The following is a 16200-nucleotide window of genomic DNA, read 5'->3' as shown; positions in this document are numbered from 1 at the left end:
CCGGGGCTCTGGGTGCCCGTGAAGGCTGCAGCCGCATACCCAGGGGGCCTGAGCTCCTCTCCAGCCCAGGGCGGACTCCTGGGAACTCTCCCTGGGAAGCCGGCGGGATCCTGGGATGTGCTCGGGGTCAGGCCTCCAGAAGGGCCTGAGCCGGTGGTGGGAACCGGCTGCTGCTTCTAGCCCGGATTGCTGTGTGGCCCGGTGCACCATGTCACCCTCCAGTCCCCTCCTCCACCCACCCCTGGGAGAGGCCGCCAATGTCCCCCTTTGTCTGCTGCTCATGGCTGCTGGATAAGCCGCTGATGCCATGGCAAGAAGGACAGCGAGCCGGCCCTCCAGCCCCGTGAGGCCTCGCCGGCTGCCCACCTGCCTGGAGGACAGCGATGGGAGAGCAGAGGTTCACCGAGCACCCACTCCGTGCCCCGCGCCCAGTCCAGGAAAAGACTTGCTGCAGACTTTTCCCTCAAAGCTGAGACAGCCGCCCCTGGACAGCTTGGGGCGCGTCCAGATACGGGGAGAGCAGGCGGCGTTTGGGGGAAGGTGGGGTCACCCCAGCCGAGGAATCTGAGAAGGCTTCCTGGAGGAGGTGTTTCTGATGTGCCCTTGCTGAGACAGGCAGGAGCGGGTGGCCAGGCAGGGGACACAGCAGGGGCAAAGGGTGGGAGGTGGCAGAGCCTGACCGAAGGGGAGGAGGGTGTGGGTGTCGGGGGAGGGAGTCGAATGTGCAAGCTGGGTGGCCAGAGCCAGGACCACTGGGCAGGGGACAGCCAGGCCAGGAGAAGAGCAGACGAGGCCCCGCTGGGCAGAGGAGCCCGCCCCCTCCCCTAGTGGCTTCTCCTCGCCTCCTCTCACCCCAAGAGTGAACGACCAGGCATTTTTTGGTGGTAAAATTGACACGTGTATATTGCAAAAGCAATCAGAAGACACGGAAGAGGATGATCTGGGAAATAAAAACCCTCAAATCGCCCTGCTCAGAGGTAATCCTGGTTAACATTTTGATGCAAGTCCTTCCAGTCTTTTTTCTTTCTTTCTTTCTTTTTGGTGTGGTGAAGAAGATTGGCCCTGAGCTAACATCTGTGCTAATCTTCCTCTACTTTTTATGTGGCATGCCACCACAGCACAGCTGCTGAGTGGTGTAGGTCCTCACCCAGGATCTGAATCCATGAACTCTGGGCCACTGAAGTGGAGCATGAGAATTTACCCGCTATGCCGCCGGGCAGGCCCCGTTCCAGTTCTTTTTCTATCTCCCCACATTTACACTCCTGTTCGTTTTGTACAAATCATATCACTGTATTGTTTCAGAACTTTTTGTTCTCACACGACAATGTATTAGGTATGAAACCTTGTCATCCAACTGCTTTTTAATAAAATTCCCTTTTGAAATATTGAAACGTATCCACGTAGGAAGGGAAGATGCCAAACCCAGCCCCAAACAGAGGAGTGAGCGAGATGAGACAGGAGGAGGCAGTTGGGGTGGGGAGGGTGCCCCGAGAGCCTCTGTGAGGTTCCGCGTGGGGTGGGGCCCAGGGTGCAGACCACCGGGGAAGTTCATCTAATGGAGACAGCAGGACGGAAACCAGCCGGCACCTTCCCAGCCTCCTCTCCTCTGCTCAGACTCTTCCTTCCCCCCGGGTCACCGTCCCGCAGGGTCGGCACTCAGCGTCACTCTAGGCGTCTCAGTTCTCTGATCAGCCCCTGCACAGAGGCATCCCCCAGGGACGCCCCCAGTTTACCTCCTTCAGCTCCGTCACACAGTCCGTGACCCTCTTGTTGCTTATTTGTCATCAGCCCCACCCACCCCACCGACTGAGCGCCCCAGGTGGAGGGAACTGTGTCTGGCACGAAGCGGTGCCCGCCAGACAGGCGTTGAAGGAACCCTGACTTACCCAGCCCCCGGGTCACACAGGGCCCTGCGTTCAGGGGCCTCCTCATTTTGGAAGAAGGGCCCTCCATTTTCGTTTTGCACCGGACCCCACAAATGACGTAGCCGGCCCTGCTGTTCCCGCTGGCAAGGCCGTGTGAGCCATACAAGCGATGCCGGGTGTAGCGCTGGCTGCAGTTACTGGTACCCGGTCAGGATTGAGCACTTGGGGCTTGGGATTACTTCTGTGAAATAGGCGGGCTCGTCCGGCCCTGTTTCCTTCAAGAGCACAACTTTGTGTACTGTGACAGTGCTGTCTGGCGGAAAGCGATTTCTATTAGAGCAACAGGGCCACCCCCACCCCGCCCCTTTGAGCTTGGCCAGGCAGGGGCAAGGGAGGGAGGGAGCTGGGGATGGCAGGGCAGGCATTGGCGGGCTCAGAGAATTCTCCAGATTAGACTTGCATGGTCTCTGCAGCGGCTGCAGGAGGTGGCTTCCCGGGGTCCTCCTGCTGAGAAGGGAGCCTTCTCGTTCTGAACTGTCCCTCACTGGCCTGGGGTCACCCCGCTGGGGGCTGGGGTGGCTGGCTACCTGCCTTTCTGCCCCAGAGCACCGTGAGCCAGGTGAGGCGGGCGAGGTTCTTCCTTTCAATCCTGACGTCGGCTCTGCCCGTGAGCACAGGGCGTGAGTGAAGTCCACGTGCCCCTCTCCTGGTGCGGGGTCTCGGGCATGGTGGTCCTGATGTGGGGAAGGGATGTGGGTGTTGAGACCTGAGATCTGGACCCACGTGCTTCTAATGGGCTGTGTGACCCTGGGCAAATCATTGAACTCGGTCTGAAGAGACAATGACCCGTCGCAAAACTCAAACGAAAGAACAGAGGAAGGAAGCGTTATAAACGGTAAAGTGCTGGCCACCTCCCATGGGGTGGGGGTGGAGGAGGTTGAAAGGCACTGGGAACCTAAAAGGTTTTGCAAAGAGCAAAACCCTCCACATGAGGCAAGAATTCCTACTTGGTCCATGGGACCACTTCTCCGGAACATTCTTCAGGTGCACCCCCGCCGAGCCCCTGCGGCAGGAACCCAAGCTTGGGAAATGGCCTGGTCTCTTCTTTATCAGCCGGGGGACCCCAGGCTGGAACCCAGGACCCTCGGACTTGTGGATGCCCGCTATGAGCTTCTGCGAGGAGCACCCCCGTGGCCTAATTTGCAGAAACAAAGGGCCTCCATCCATGTTAATGACCCTCTGGGGACCTGCCCGGCGCCTTTGTCCGTGCTGTGCGCTGCCTGTAATCAGCGGGGCTCCGGGGCTCTGGCCTAATTTGGAGGGACAGGTTTTATCATCACCCTTAATTCGGGTGGCCCAATCTGACAGGCCCACGACCCTCTGTATGGAAGGACCACGTCACAGATGGACTTGTCCCCAAGCGGCTCACCCTGGAGGGCTGGGGAAGAGGGGTGGGGAGGCGGCGGCGACGGGGGAGGCTCGGGGTGAAGAAGGGGCCATGGCCGGACCCCTCAGGCAGGCCAGCCTCGGGGCCAGGGGAGGGGGCACTATTGATCCGATCAGTGACTGGTAAGGAGGTAACTGCCCCCTCCCCGGGCGCATGCTCCACCTGCCCACCAGAAGGGTCCGGTGCCACCAGGGCCAGGGGATGGGCTCCCGGGAGAGGCGGGCAGGGCAGGGTGATCTGACCCCCGGGAGAGGGCGAGTGAAAGCCTTTGGCTGGCTCCTGCCTAAAACCGCTGAGCAAAGTGTTGGCAGATTTGGGCTGTGGCATCGTAACCACAGCATCTGAGCACCTGTCGGGTACCAGGCACGTGACAAATAGCCCATTGCTTACCTTACCTCATCACGGGAGGAGGCAGGACACCGTCCCCTCATCGAGGCTTTCCTGAGATCCCAGGGCTGGCGAAGGTTGGGCTGAAGGCCCAAACCCCGGGCCGGGCTTGTGCGTCCTGCCACCTGGCCTCGCCCGCCCAGGAGACCCCCGCAGCGCCGTCTGGGTTTGCGCACGTGGCTGCCGCGTCCGGTTGGGTTTGCCCAGAAGCGGAGCTGGAGGCGAGGGTTTGAGTCTAAGTGCTTGCTGTAGACTGAATGTGCGTGTCCCCCGCAAATTCACCTGTTGAAACCCGAATCCCCATGGGATGGTGTTAGGAGGCGGGGCCTTTGGGAGGTGATGAGGTCATGAGGGTGGAAACCCCCGTGATGGGATCAGTGGCCGTGTAAGAAGGGACTCAAGAGAGCTCGCTGCTGTCTGCCCTCTGCCCCGTGAGGGCGCAATGAGAAGATGACCATCTGGGGACCAGGAAGCAGACGCTCGCCAGACGTGGGACAGGCAGCGCCCCAATCCTGGGTTCCCAGCCTCCAGGACTGGGAGAAGAAAATGCTGGCTGTTTCAGCCCCCGGGCTGCGTACTGTGGTGGAGCAGCCTGCACTGACTCAGACGGCCCTGTATTTGGGAAGCCATCCCAGCAAGCATCGGAGTGGGGTGGGGCTGGCCTTCCGCTGAGGGGCTGGGCTCCGGGTCTGCTCAAGACCCCTCACCCTCCTTGGGCCAGCGGGCCCCCTGGGCACCTTCTTGTTGGTTGGCAGAAGCACAGCTTTTGTAGGGAGGTTCCAAACCTCTGCTCATCCCGCTGCCAAGCCCTGCCTCGGCGGGGCCAGCAGGACATTCTGCCCCACGCGGGAGGAAACGCCAAGACGAGGGGCAAAGGGCGTGGAGGCGGGGCTGGGAGCATCAGGGACCAGGGAGCAATGGACCACAGCATCCTCCGGATTTCCCTGTCTGCTTTCAGCACAAACTCCAAACTTGTGGAGTCAACAATGCTTCCGGCCATCGTGCCCCAGCCCCCTGGTCCCTCCACCACGGCGCTGCAGTGGCCCTGCACACGGCTTGCGCTCTTCTCCCTCCCTCAACGCCCTTGCTGCCTTCTCCAGCCCTGCTTCCCCTTTCCTTCCTGCCCAAGGGTCCCCTCCTCCAGGAAGCCTTCCTGGACTCAGGTCCCCACTGGGGCTCCCTTTGACCCTTCATCCTGCCATGTCTCCCTCCACATCCACCTGTGGCCCCTGCCTGCACCATCTCTTCTGCTAGACGATGATCTCTTCCAGGTCCGCAACTGCGTCTGGTTGCCCTTCTCACCCCGGGGCCGAGCACAGTTTCCGTCCCACAGGAGGTGCCCCTGCCCCAAATTTGAGGAATAAAACGAAGAAGGAGATGAGTAGACAAGACCTATTCTGGAGTTTTCTGACTGAGAAGAGGGGCAATCTTTACAAATATGGTCAGCACGCATCAGCTCTGATGTTTCCCAGCCCTGTGCCCACCCTGGGGGTGGAGACCCGGAGGGAGAGGAAAATGGAAAATGGTCCCCATCCCGACCACATCATTGGACATGAGGCTGTGGCCCACCCAATGAGACAGACCAGTGCTATTTGTTTGATTTAATTTAGTTCCTTTCAATTCAACTCAGCAAGTGTTTTCTGAGTATTTCTGAGGGGTGGCGGGCTAGCCTGCACCCGAGGGCTAGCCTGGGCCCTGTCTGCATTGTGGGGTGCAGAGGAAGTGTACCCCCCCCGTCTGCTTTCTGGATCCTTCCGGCACGGTGTGGCCAGAGGTCTACAGGAAACAGGGATTGGCAGAGCAGGGGTGAGCAGCTGGTCTGGGGTGAGGCTCCGGGGTCACAGGCTCAGGTCCTGACACCACCTCTTCCTGGGGTGGGCTTCACTGCCCCTCCTGGCATTCCCACGGGCTCACCTGGTTTGACTCGAGAAGACGCCACGTGGCCTCATCTGTTTCCTTGTCTATCTCCGCCATCGGACTGGAAGCTACTGGAAGGCGTGACCCTGCCCTGTGGCCTGGGCCTCCCCAGGGCCCCTGCAGAAGCCTTGGGGAGTGAGTGCATGACGCAGTGAAGCAGTGGTTGGCACACTGGCTCCTTCCGTGACACCTGGTGGCCTCCGCCCCGCAGGCTCCTTGCTCAGGACAGGCTCCCAGGAAGGGGCCCTGAGCAGAGCTTCTCGGGGGCAGAACCTCCTCTGGAGGAAAGAGAGAAACACAGTGGCTGCGTGCACAGCTGCCCCTTCGCTGCCAGGCCCCGTGGCCATCAGCACCTCTGCGTAACCAACACCCCAGAGCACGGGGCTTAGAACAATGGCCGAGTCTGCAGGGGCCGCGAGGCTGGGCTCAACCTGGTGGCCTCTGGGCTGGCCGGGCTCCTGCGTCCACCATCAGCTGCGGGTCTGGGAGAGGGCTCTGCCGATCGGGCCTCCGCTCTCCCGTCTCCGGCGCTCGCCGGGACGTCACAGCCCATCGTGCCCCAGCAGGCCGCCAGGCCGTGCTGCGGGTGTGGGGGAGCCTGGGCAGCAGGCCTGGCTCAGAATCGGCCCCGTGCCACTCCCACCACGTTCTGTTGGTCAGAGCAAGTCACAGGCTGGTCCAGATGCCAGAGACAGACAGACTCACCCCTTCCTGACGGGAGGTGCTGCAGAGTCCCGGCACCAAAGGCGTGGGTGCACGGGTCTTTGTGCCCAGTACCCCCAGGAGCACAAAGAATTGCCAGGCAAAGGTGCCAGTTGGGGGAGCTCGTCCCTGCCATGTTGCCTCTGCTCTGTCATCTCTGCGTCTCCCAGCCGGCACACGGCCTCAGTGACCCCGTCTTGCAGGCTCCTGTCTATTCTCTGTCACGCACGGGCAAGGATGAAGCCCTAAGAGAATGCAGTGTCCTGGGCCAAGGCTCAGGCCCCAAATGGCCCTGATGTGGAGTCCCAGGTCCCCCGGGGGGAGGATGCCCAGAAGGGTAGGGCCTCCAGGACTGGCCCCTCCTCTCGGGTCTTGCAGAGGCCTGGCCCCTGCAAACTGGCCTGTTCCTCACGGTGCAGTGGCTGCAGGGGTGACCATGTGCAGCTCCGTGCCCAGGCTTGCTGCGGGGTCAGTTCAGCGCCCAGGAGGGTGGCCCAGGAGGGGAGAGGGGCACTGCCCCGGCACAGGCGGCTGCTCCGGGCCCTGAAGCTCCTGAGGGGGCAGCCGGCCTGACTATGGGCCTCAGCCAGGCGGTAAATGACAAAGCAGCCAGATGAGGGCATCTCGGATGTCCTCGAACTGGGAGCCCACAATGAGCCACTGGAGAGCGAGAGTTGGCAATCGGGACAGCAGCCCAGAGCAGGCGGCAGCTCAGGCAGGGCCCGGCACTTTGAAGCTCTTTGTTGAGCCCCGATTTCCCAGAGGGCTCACATGTGAGTCTGTAAGTCCGGCCTCACCAGCCAGGGAGGACAGGCTAACAGCCGCTCTAGGGTCAGTGCATTGCACAGAGGGTTCTGCCCCAGGACTCTGAGAGGACGGAGGGGTGCTGAGAGCAGGGCAGCTGCTCTGGTGGATGATCCTGCGGTCACACAGGGCCAGCCCTCAGAAGGGCTCTGCATTGAGGTCAATGCCGTGCTGTCCTGACTACACTTCCTCCTTTTTTTTTTTTTTTTTTTGGTGAGGAAGATTGGCCCTGAGCTAACATCTGTTGCCAATCTTCCTCTTTTTGCTCGAGGAAGATTGTCACTGAGCTGACATCTGTGCCAATCCTCCTCTATTTTGTATGTGGGATGCCGCCACAGCATGGCTTGATGAGCAGTGTGTAGGTCCGCACCCAGGGTCCCAACCCACGAACCCTGGGCCACCAAAGCAGAGCACGCAAACTTAACCACTACGCCACGGGGGCAGCCCCTCCCTCCTCATTTTTGAACCAGGCTCTCATTTTCATTTTGCAATGGGCCCCTCCGTTTACGCAGCCGGTCCTGCTTGTGAGCGCCACGTCGGGTTGGACCCGAGCTGCTGGCAGACGCCCGCTCCTCGAGGCCCCTGGAAGGCACGGGGAGCAGAACCCCCTCTCCACTCATGAAGGACCGGGCAAGGCGGGAACACACGAATGTGCGAGGACGTGAACGAATGAACGAATGAAGCAGCCTGGTTTGGTTTGCTAACTACACACTCGGAAGTGTGGACACAGCTCCTTCAAGGGCTGTGTGGTTCGGGCTGTGTGGTTCGGACTGTGGGAGCTGCTACTCCTCCGTCCTGGGCGGCCGGGGCAGCCCCCCAGGACCGCAGCTGGGACTCGCGTCCCCTCTGACGATTGACAGTGCTGGAGGAGACCCCCGGACTCCTGTCCGGCTCCCCCGTGTACCCCCTGCCCCACTGCCCACCCAGCCTGCGCCCTCCTGCTCCGCTGCCACCCCCAGGCCGACTTGGGGAGGAGGGAACGGCCACCAGCCCGGCCGGCTGAGTCCGCCGGGTCCCCGTGGGCCAGGTGGCGTGGTGGCTGCGCGGCGGGCGCGGGCCCGCTTTCATCCCTGGCCGAGGGGCCTGAGAAATCGCGGGCTCCTGAGAAGTCCTGAAGGGGCATTACTCAGACTGACACATCCCATTGCCCCCGGGCGCAGACAAAGAGGACCAGCCAGTGGAGGGTATGGCGCTGGCCTTGTGCGCGGCTGAAGGTTTTTTGAGAAAAAATGTAATCGATGACAATAGAGCACTTTGTTGCGGTCGAGGGCACCGGGGCTGGGCCGAGCGGCGGCTTCTTCGTTCCCTGTGATGAGAGCAGATTTAGTGCCTTCATTCTTCCCTCTGTCAGCGAGAACAATGTCGGGGGAGAGCCGAGGTTTCCCATTATAAATCACCATAAGCCCCATGGAAATCCCTCCCACCCGGGGCCGGGCGAGCAGAGAGGAGCTGGGGCCCGCGGCCCACTGCCTGCTGCCCGCGCCCGGCTGGGCCGCCCGGATGGCCCGCGGGCGGCGCGGGGTGCGCCCCGGCTGCCTCCCGCCCCCGTGGGAATGGAGACTCCGGAAAAGCACTGAGCTCCACCCCGAAACGCAGGCACATGTCACGGAGAAAGAGAAAGGCGAGGCCTGCCCACCCCTTCAATTACAGAATGGGGAGCAGAGACACGGGGGTGCTTGGGGCCCCGTCCTGCCACCCAGGGGTCCGGGGAGGGGGGCGCTGACAAAAAGCCGAGCGTCTGGCTCAGTGTGTCCCAGGTGGTGCAAGCCAGCGGGAAGGCCTGCTGGGCCTGGCCTCGGCCTGCACTTTACAAAGAGAAAAACAGGTCCAGAGAGGGGCGGACACTTGCTCGGGGTCACACAGCACTCTGGTGGCAGAGCCGACCAGGACTAGGACCCGGGCCTCTTGCATCCAGACCCACTTCCCACGGGCTAGTGAGCCCCTCCTTGATCAAGTGCTATCTGAGCCAGAAATGCCACGGGATCCCCTCTGTGGGGATGGCTTCCTCCTTACCTCCCAGCAGCCTCACCTGGTGAGCACGGCCAGCCGCTTCTTCTCCCGTTCGACTGCATGAAACGCCCGCCTCCGGCCTCTTGAGACCACGTCAACAGGGAGGCAGGGCCAGACCCAGCACTGGGGGCTCCTGACCCCCTGGACTAACAGTGGGGCCCCCCCAGCAGAACCAAAGAACACCTTTTCGCCAAAAGACAAGACTTCCGGATTTTTAGAAAGTCTTCTTTTAAATTTCTTCCATTAGGCAGCCCTCCCCGTGGGGTCTGGGCTGGTACCCCACGTTCGAGTCCACGAAACACGCGCACACCCGCCTGGAGGAGAGGAAAATCTGACGGCCTGGGGAATTTTGCCGCCTGCAATGTCATGTCCCGTCAGGTCCGGGTGCCAAGCAGGTTACGAGACAACTCTGGGATTCAGAGCTTTTCAGATTTCAGAATTGGGCCCGGAGGCTGGGCTGGTGTTACTGTCAGGACAGCCGTTTTTATCACCTGAAGCTCGGCCCCGTGCGACACTCCTGTCGCTCTTCTGTGTCCCCTGTGGTCCCCAGGCTGCTGAACACACACGGGACAGGTGCCGTGGTGTTTTCTGGCTCTCTTCCTGGTTATCTGATGGAAAATAAAACCAGCCTCCGCTAATGACTGGCCTGTGGTCCCGCTTGAGCCCCAATTCCTCCACCTATACAGTGGAGGTGACAATCGCACCTGCCTGAGAGGCTGGGTCGGAGGATAGCCAGCCTGGAAAGCTCAGGAAAGGCTGTTACTATTACTGTTGCTGTTGCCACTGCACCAGGCAGATCATGATTCATTAACCAGGGGACAGTCCTTGCTGCCTCTGGAGGCCCCCCTCAGGTCCGGGGCTGCTCTCACTGGGCCCCCAGTTTCTTCCCAGCCTTATCTCCTTCTTCCCTTAACATTCTCTGCGCTCCCGTCCCCCTCGGTTCTCTGTTCCCAGCCCCGCTCTGTGATCTCTGCCTCCTGAGATCATATTCTTTTGCTCCTATTTTCCCCCCGGCCTGGAGTTCTCATCCTCATCCTCACGTTTCTAGAGCTTTCTGTCTTCCATCAGGGAGCCGCTCAGCGATCCTCGGTGAGGATGGCTCTTGTGAACTCCCCCCGCCCCCCGGCGTCCACAGGGACTTCTGGCGTCCCAGGGGCGGGAGCGTGTCCAGTTTCTCTCCGTAACTCAGCCCCTTCTCTCCGTCTGACCCCCGCCAACAGCGGCTCCCTCCATCCCGTCCCCACCAGGGTCCCGGCCCCAGCAGCACTGCCTCGCGCTGGGATTCCAGCAGGGACTCTGGTGCCTGGCTTCAAATCCCAGCTGTCCCCCTTACCAGCTGTGGGACCCTGGGCACAGCGTCCTGGCTCTGTGTGCCTCAGTTTCTTCCTCCGTCGAACGGAGACAGGAAGAGTTCACTTTATTGTGAGAATTCCAAAGGTGTCAACACGTGCAAGGCGCACGGCAAGCGAGAGCAACGGCTAGTGCTCCCTTCCCAGCCTGTCGCCTCTGCCCTCACCTCCGGGTTTTCCCTTTTTACCGCATTTGGTGCCCTCTGTCCGTCTCCGCTGTTTGAAGCTGAGCCCCGAGAGCATGCGACTTATCTGTCTTGTTCTCGGCTCTGTTCCCAGCACCTGGCCCCCAGTGGACGCTCAGACAACACCTGTTAAATGAGTGAATGGATGGATGGATGGATGGATGGATGGATGAGTGAACGAATGAGCCACTTCCCCAACCCCCAGCACAGCGCATGGCATAGGACAAATCCTGGTCACTGCTTGTCGAATGTCACTGCGTGATCCATCCATACAGCCACTCTTGCCAAACCAGAACTTCATGCCCCTTCCCCGGGCGACCGGGAAGCTCTCCTGCCAAGATCGTCAGTGCCTCCTGCTTTGGTCTTTCTGCCCCTTTTTCACCTGACTTGGCCGCTCTGACCACAAGACCACCGCCGCCTCCTTGAGCCGCCCCGTCTCTCGTTCCCTGGACAGCACGCGTCCCCCGCTCCCTCACCTCTGCTGTCTCTTCTCGGCCTCCTTCTTTCTTCTCGAGATTCTGAGTTTGGCTAAACGTTCCAGCGACGGAGCAGAGTACGAATCTGGCCGCCGAGGTCGCCAGCTGATGGATTTTTCCGGGTTGCGAAGCTGACATCAGCTGTGTCTTTCCCTCCGGAGCCTTAGTCACATGGTGCCAGCTGGTTCCTCTCTGGCCGGTGCCCCACACCGGACGGCCATCTCTGGTTATCGGTCTCCCGTTGCTGACATTGTCCGAGCATCTCCTAGTGGTGAACCCAGGGGGCCGGAGGTGAGGACTGGAGGCCCTTTTCAACCTTCCTTCCCTCTCTCCGTGGGGTTACAGGCTGGACGGCAAGGCTAGGGGCCTTCTGAAGACCCTGCCCGTGACCTCCTGCGAGGAGCGTGGGTCAGCAGTCACCTTGTGGAGGAGCTGACGAGAGCCAGCTGCCCCCTCACCCACTCACTGCCTCCACCTACGCGCCCGAGGTCACCGTCCCCGGGGCTGAGCCGCACACATCCTGCTCCCTCTCTGTTTCCTCCACCGAGAGTGAAAACGAGAAGCATCTGCCCTGGACGGCACATACTGAAGACTTCGCGGGCCACACGCGATCTCTGTCACAGTGTTTCCACTCTGCCTTTGCAGTGGGGTCTGGAAGCCAAGGAGTGTGACTTTGGTCCCATAAACGCACCCGGAAATGTGAATTTTCTGTAACTGTCACGTGTCACAAAATATTCTTTTTTTGATTTTTTCTATCATTCAAAAAAAATTTTTTTCCCAATCATTATAAGCATTTAAGGGGCCAGCCCGGTGGCGTAGTGGTTAAGTTCGCACACTCCACTTCAGCGGCCCAGGGTTCACGGGTTTGGATTCCGGGCCCGGACCTACAGCACTCGTCAGTCACGCTGTGGTGGTGACCCACATACAGAATAGAGGAAGATGGGCACGGATGTTACCTCAGGGCCAATCTTCCTCACCAAAAAGAGGAGGATTGGCAGTGGACGTTAGCTCAGGGCTAATCTTCCTCAAAAAAAAAAAATGTATTTAAAAACCAATGTTAGCTCACAGCTGTACAAAAACAAGGCAGCGAATCTGTCTGGGGTCTGCAGGTTTGTCTCCTAATGCGTGATTTAGAACAAAGTAGATGTGGTACTTAAAAAAGAAAAGGATAAGCATTTGCCTACAGGATAGCAAGCTTCTCCTCACTTTTGTTTCTATCTCTGCAACGTTGGGGAAGCAATTCCATAGTCCCTCTGTTGTTCCAATTTGCACGTTTTCAGTGGACAAGGGGGTGGAGGATTTTGTCCCTGGTGGGGGCCTTTGGACTGTTCCCAGATAGCAGGTTCTCCTCCTGGCCTCAAGCTAGGGCTGCACCCGGCTGGGCGCACTCTGAAGAGCCAGCATCTAAACCCTCCCACCTCCACTGTCAGCCCTTCCCCAGCGATCTCAGAGGCTGGTGCAGACCCTGAGCGTCCAGGAGCCGGGCTCGTTGATTGGCCAACCAGCAGAATCTCTGCCGCGCTCCCCTGACACGCGGGATGAGCCAGAAGGAAGCTGCGGTGGTTTTAAGCCAATGAAGTTTAGGGGATGTTTCTTCCTGCATCATGCATCTGTTAGAGGACATTATTCCTCATTTTTTTCTCGCCCCTTGTCATTTTCTATTGATTTATAGTATTCTCTCCCGCATTTTTCAGGGCTGTTGACGGGTTACAAATATTAACCCTTCTAATGACACGATTATTTTGTCACTGGCTGGGAATCTCCTAATAGGTGATTGGCGCCTCTAATTAACTACCGTCGGGAAGAATGGCATCGACTCCACGCTTCCAAGATCTGAATCGTCGTCTTTAGCGCACATCTTTTGACATTTAGCTCGCCGAGTGCTAACCAGCCTGCTTCAGCTTGCTCCGTTCCACGTGGGTACCTGTTCCAACCGCTTTATCTCGGGGAACCAGGCAGTTTCGGGGTTCCGAGCCGGATGTCGTAGCTGTGCCGGCCCGGAGATTTCTTTAATAAATGACTTTTTTTAAAAAAACAACTGGGTCTGGCTGGAATGATGACAGCAGCTTTTCTCGACAAAGCTGCCGTAGGGCACAGCTCCGTGGACCAGTTCCTGAAAAAACACGCGATCTGGGAAATAGAGCCGATGGCCAGAGAGCTTGGGGAAACCCGCATGTGCCTTTGGGAAAATCGCCGGCCCTGTGTGGGGACACCTGCTGACAGCGGTGCCACGTGTTCCTTAAACTCTGCCCACGGAACACCTTCCCCCGGGACGCCATGAAATGTGTTTTGCTGAGCAACTGCCTTTGGGAAAAGCTTATCTACGGAGTGAAATTAGGGGTCCCATCACCCATTGCACCGGGGCTCGGAGCAGAGCCTAAATTATTTTTCGAGGACCCTCACAGCCATTGGTTAACCCGCATTCCAAGGTGGGTGGCTTCCCCTTCAGCCCTGAGACTGGTTGGGGCACCCACCCTCCCCTGGGACCTGGGGCCCTCGGGGTGCCACCCTGATTCTCTGCTGTGGGACCTTTGCCAAACTGTGGGTCCCAGACCGTGGGCGGAGAACAGGTGACGCGGCTCCCCCAGAGGGTTCTGAACTTGGCTGCACACGAGAATCACCTGGGAGCTTTAAATGATCCTCAAGCCCGGACCGCACCTGAGAGGAGATTAGATCATAACCCGGGGCGGAGCCGGGGACCAGGGTCTTTGTAAACTCCTGGGCGATTCCAGCAGGCAGCCAAGTTTGAACACCAGCTTCCAGGGCGGTGCCTCCAGCCCACGCAAGGCCCACCTGAGCGCCAGGGTTTGGTCCCATCTGTACGGGGGGTGGGGGCTTTGCAGAATCTCATGGGTATGAGAACTTGGAGGTTTGGATTCTGATATGCCCCCACTCTTGGTGAGAAGCTGTGCTCGAGCACAGCTCCAGAAAGCCTGGCCACCAGACGTCTGCATGCCTGTCGGCCCCGGCTCACCCCTTGCAGGGGGCCTGAGCCATACTCCTGGCCCCACAGATGCTTCAAAGCATCACTTCAAAGGATGCTTCAGCCATAAGCATCACTTCGTCTACGCAGGGATGTGGTCCAGCTGTTATGCACGCAGGCGTTGTCAAGACGATCTTCATAAGAAGGTCCTCTTCTTTTTCCAAAGTACGTGGAACCTGGCATCTCCCAGCGGCTTGTTTGTTTCATCCTGTGCACCTTGTAAATTGAATGGCAGAGCGTGCTTTCCTGTTTGCATTGGCTGCCAGGAAACTCAGAGTCAAATTCGCCGTACTTCAGACAGCACGCACAGAGGACCTTATGGCATCTATTTTGACCACTAACTCTATCTCTGTTTTATCTTATGTTTCTCCCCCTTGTTTTCTTCTCCTACTAAAAATCCTGTCCTACTGTGTGTGTTTATTAAGCCACCACAAATCCCTTTTTTTTTTTTTGACAAAGTAGGGACATGAAGCCACAGTTAAACAAATGAAAGGCCCAGCTCCCTCGTCCTCTGTTTGACCATAGATGAGGAGTTCTCGGTTCTTCCCTCTCTGGGCGTCGCACACGCTCGGGCCCCACCTGTCACCCACGCATGGGCCGGCCTCTTCAATATCATACTCACTGGTACTGCATTTCCCGCTGGCCCTGGCCTGGGCTCCCCAAGGTCTCAGATCCTCCGTCTCATTACGTCTCAGGCCCCGCACTGCTCCCAGCCCTGCACTCACACTGGCCTCTCTCCCAAGGGGAAACTGCCCTGGTGCTCCTTGCTGCCAGAGAAAAACCCTCAGGCTCATACGGTGATGTTGTTCCGTGGCTTTGCGGCTGCTTGTCCACACGACTCTCCCCCGCCCCCGCCCCGAGACAGCAAGGTCCTGGACGGCAGCACCTCGCTCCTGTCTCTCTCCACGTGCCCTGGAGCCAGCTCAGGGCCTGACCCTGCAGGGCCAGCTCCCAGGCTCCAGAGTCCCTGAGATGCTATATCCCCCAGAGTTTGGTTCCGTCGTGCGGCAGGGGCCTGGGGACAGCCAGTGCTCGAGGGTCAGATGTCCACCTGGGCGATTGTGGGATGGAAGGCGTGAGCCAGGACGCTGCCTACAACACCGCCCTTAGGGCATCTTGGGTGCGAGTTATGAGTCGGCCTGGCTCCCACCTGTACCCCCTCACTTGGGAGCACGTGACTGGGCAACTCGCTTCCCCTCCCTGAGCCTCCCTTTTCTTGGAAGCAGAGTGGGTAGGAAGAGCATATCCTGCCTCGGGGAAGGAATGAGAGAGGGAAGAAAAAAGCACCAGAAGCGGGCAGCACAGTAGCAAGAACTCAGCACACAGGAGCCTCCGCTATTCTGAGGAGTCCCCTCGTGGCAGAAGCTCCTTAGAGACCAGTGACGCGAAGACCCCGGGGGTGTCCACGCTCCGGAGCAGGAGCGGCCATGGGCTGAGAGGTGAGCAGACGCAGGCTCTGGAACCAGATGCCTACTGTGTGCTGAGAGGAGCCACGGAGTCCCTCTGGGCCTCTATTTCCCCACCTGCCCCGTGGTGCCGCAGTGGGACTTGCCTGGTAAGGTGGCGAGGCCGAGGCAGGATGGGACAGGTGGCGCTCCGGGTGCGTGCCTGTGCCCAGCAGCGGGCCGATGCACGATGGTTGGGGGCGGTGGGTCGCCCTGGGACTTCTGACTTCACCCTCGCAGGCAGGCACTCAGCCTCCTCGCCCGACCGCCGCTGAGTCTCCGAGATCCCCTGGCCTGGCCTCTGTGTCACGGAGGCCCCCGGCGTCCAGCCTGGAGATTCTGGAATCTCAGAAACAAGAGTGGATCCATTTCCTCCGCTCCAACGGGAGATGCGAGCCGGCCTGGCCCTGCGCTGTCAGCTGCCGGGGCAGCTGGCTCCAGAGGCTGTTGCCGTGGAAACCCAGACTGATGTTCTGCTAAACAGCAAAATTATTTGTGGTTTCTCTGCCGAGTGTCCCAGCCGAGCAGGCCAGGACGGTGGCTGGGGAGGGGCGGGGGCTGAGAGCAAGGCTCCGGGAGGGAACCCCTTCTAGGGGCCGCCGGGCCCGCCTTGGCCTCTCCGCAGGGAAA

At 59.6% G+C, this 16200-nt stretch overlaps 2 long non-coding RNA genes across 4 annotated transcripts; both read right to left on the bottom strand.

Moving 5' to 3' along the window:
* Positions 1-1343: 1343 nt before the first annotated feature.
* LOC103541165 (uncharacterized) lies at positions 1344-7157 on the bottom strand. Its single transcript, XR_011523974.1, has 4 exons — positions 5614-7157; positions 3703-3981; positions 1887-2599; positions 1344-1695 (listed from the first exon to the last, which is right to left on the bottom strand). It is a non-coding gene; the product is annotated as an uncharacterized lncRNA (long non-coding RNA).
* Positions 7158-8307: 1150 nt separating this feature from the next.
* Positions 8308-16200, bottom strand: LOC139074392 (uncharacterized). Of its 3 annotated transcripts, none has more exons than XR_011523972.1 (5): positions 15678-16200; positions 11143-11407; positions 10466-10792; positions 9152-9740; positions 8308-8466 (listed from the first exon to the last, which is right to left on the bottom strand). It is a non-coding gene; the product is annotated as an uncharacterized lncRNA (long non-coding RNA). The 3 variants fall into 3 exon arrangements; XR_011523971.1 differs by having other exon boundaries at positions 10649-10792; XR_011523973.1 differs by lacking the exon at positions 15678-16200 and having other exon boundaries at positions 8308-8428; positions 11143-11693.

The sequence above is a fragment of the Equus przewalskii genome, chromosome 11, assembly GCF_037783145.1.
Source record: "Equus przewalskii isolate Varuska chromosome 11, EquPr2, whole genome shotgun sequence".
Taxonomy (NCBI): domain Eukaryota; kingdom Metazoa; phylum Chordata; class Mammalia; order Perissodactyla; family Equidae; genus Equus; species Equus przewalskii.
The sequence above is the reverse complement of the archived record's forward strand: the minus strand, read 5'-3'. Positions and strand labels throughout refer to the sequence as shown.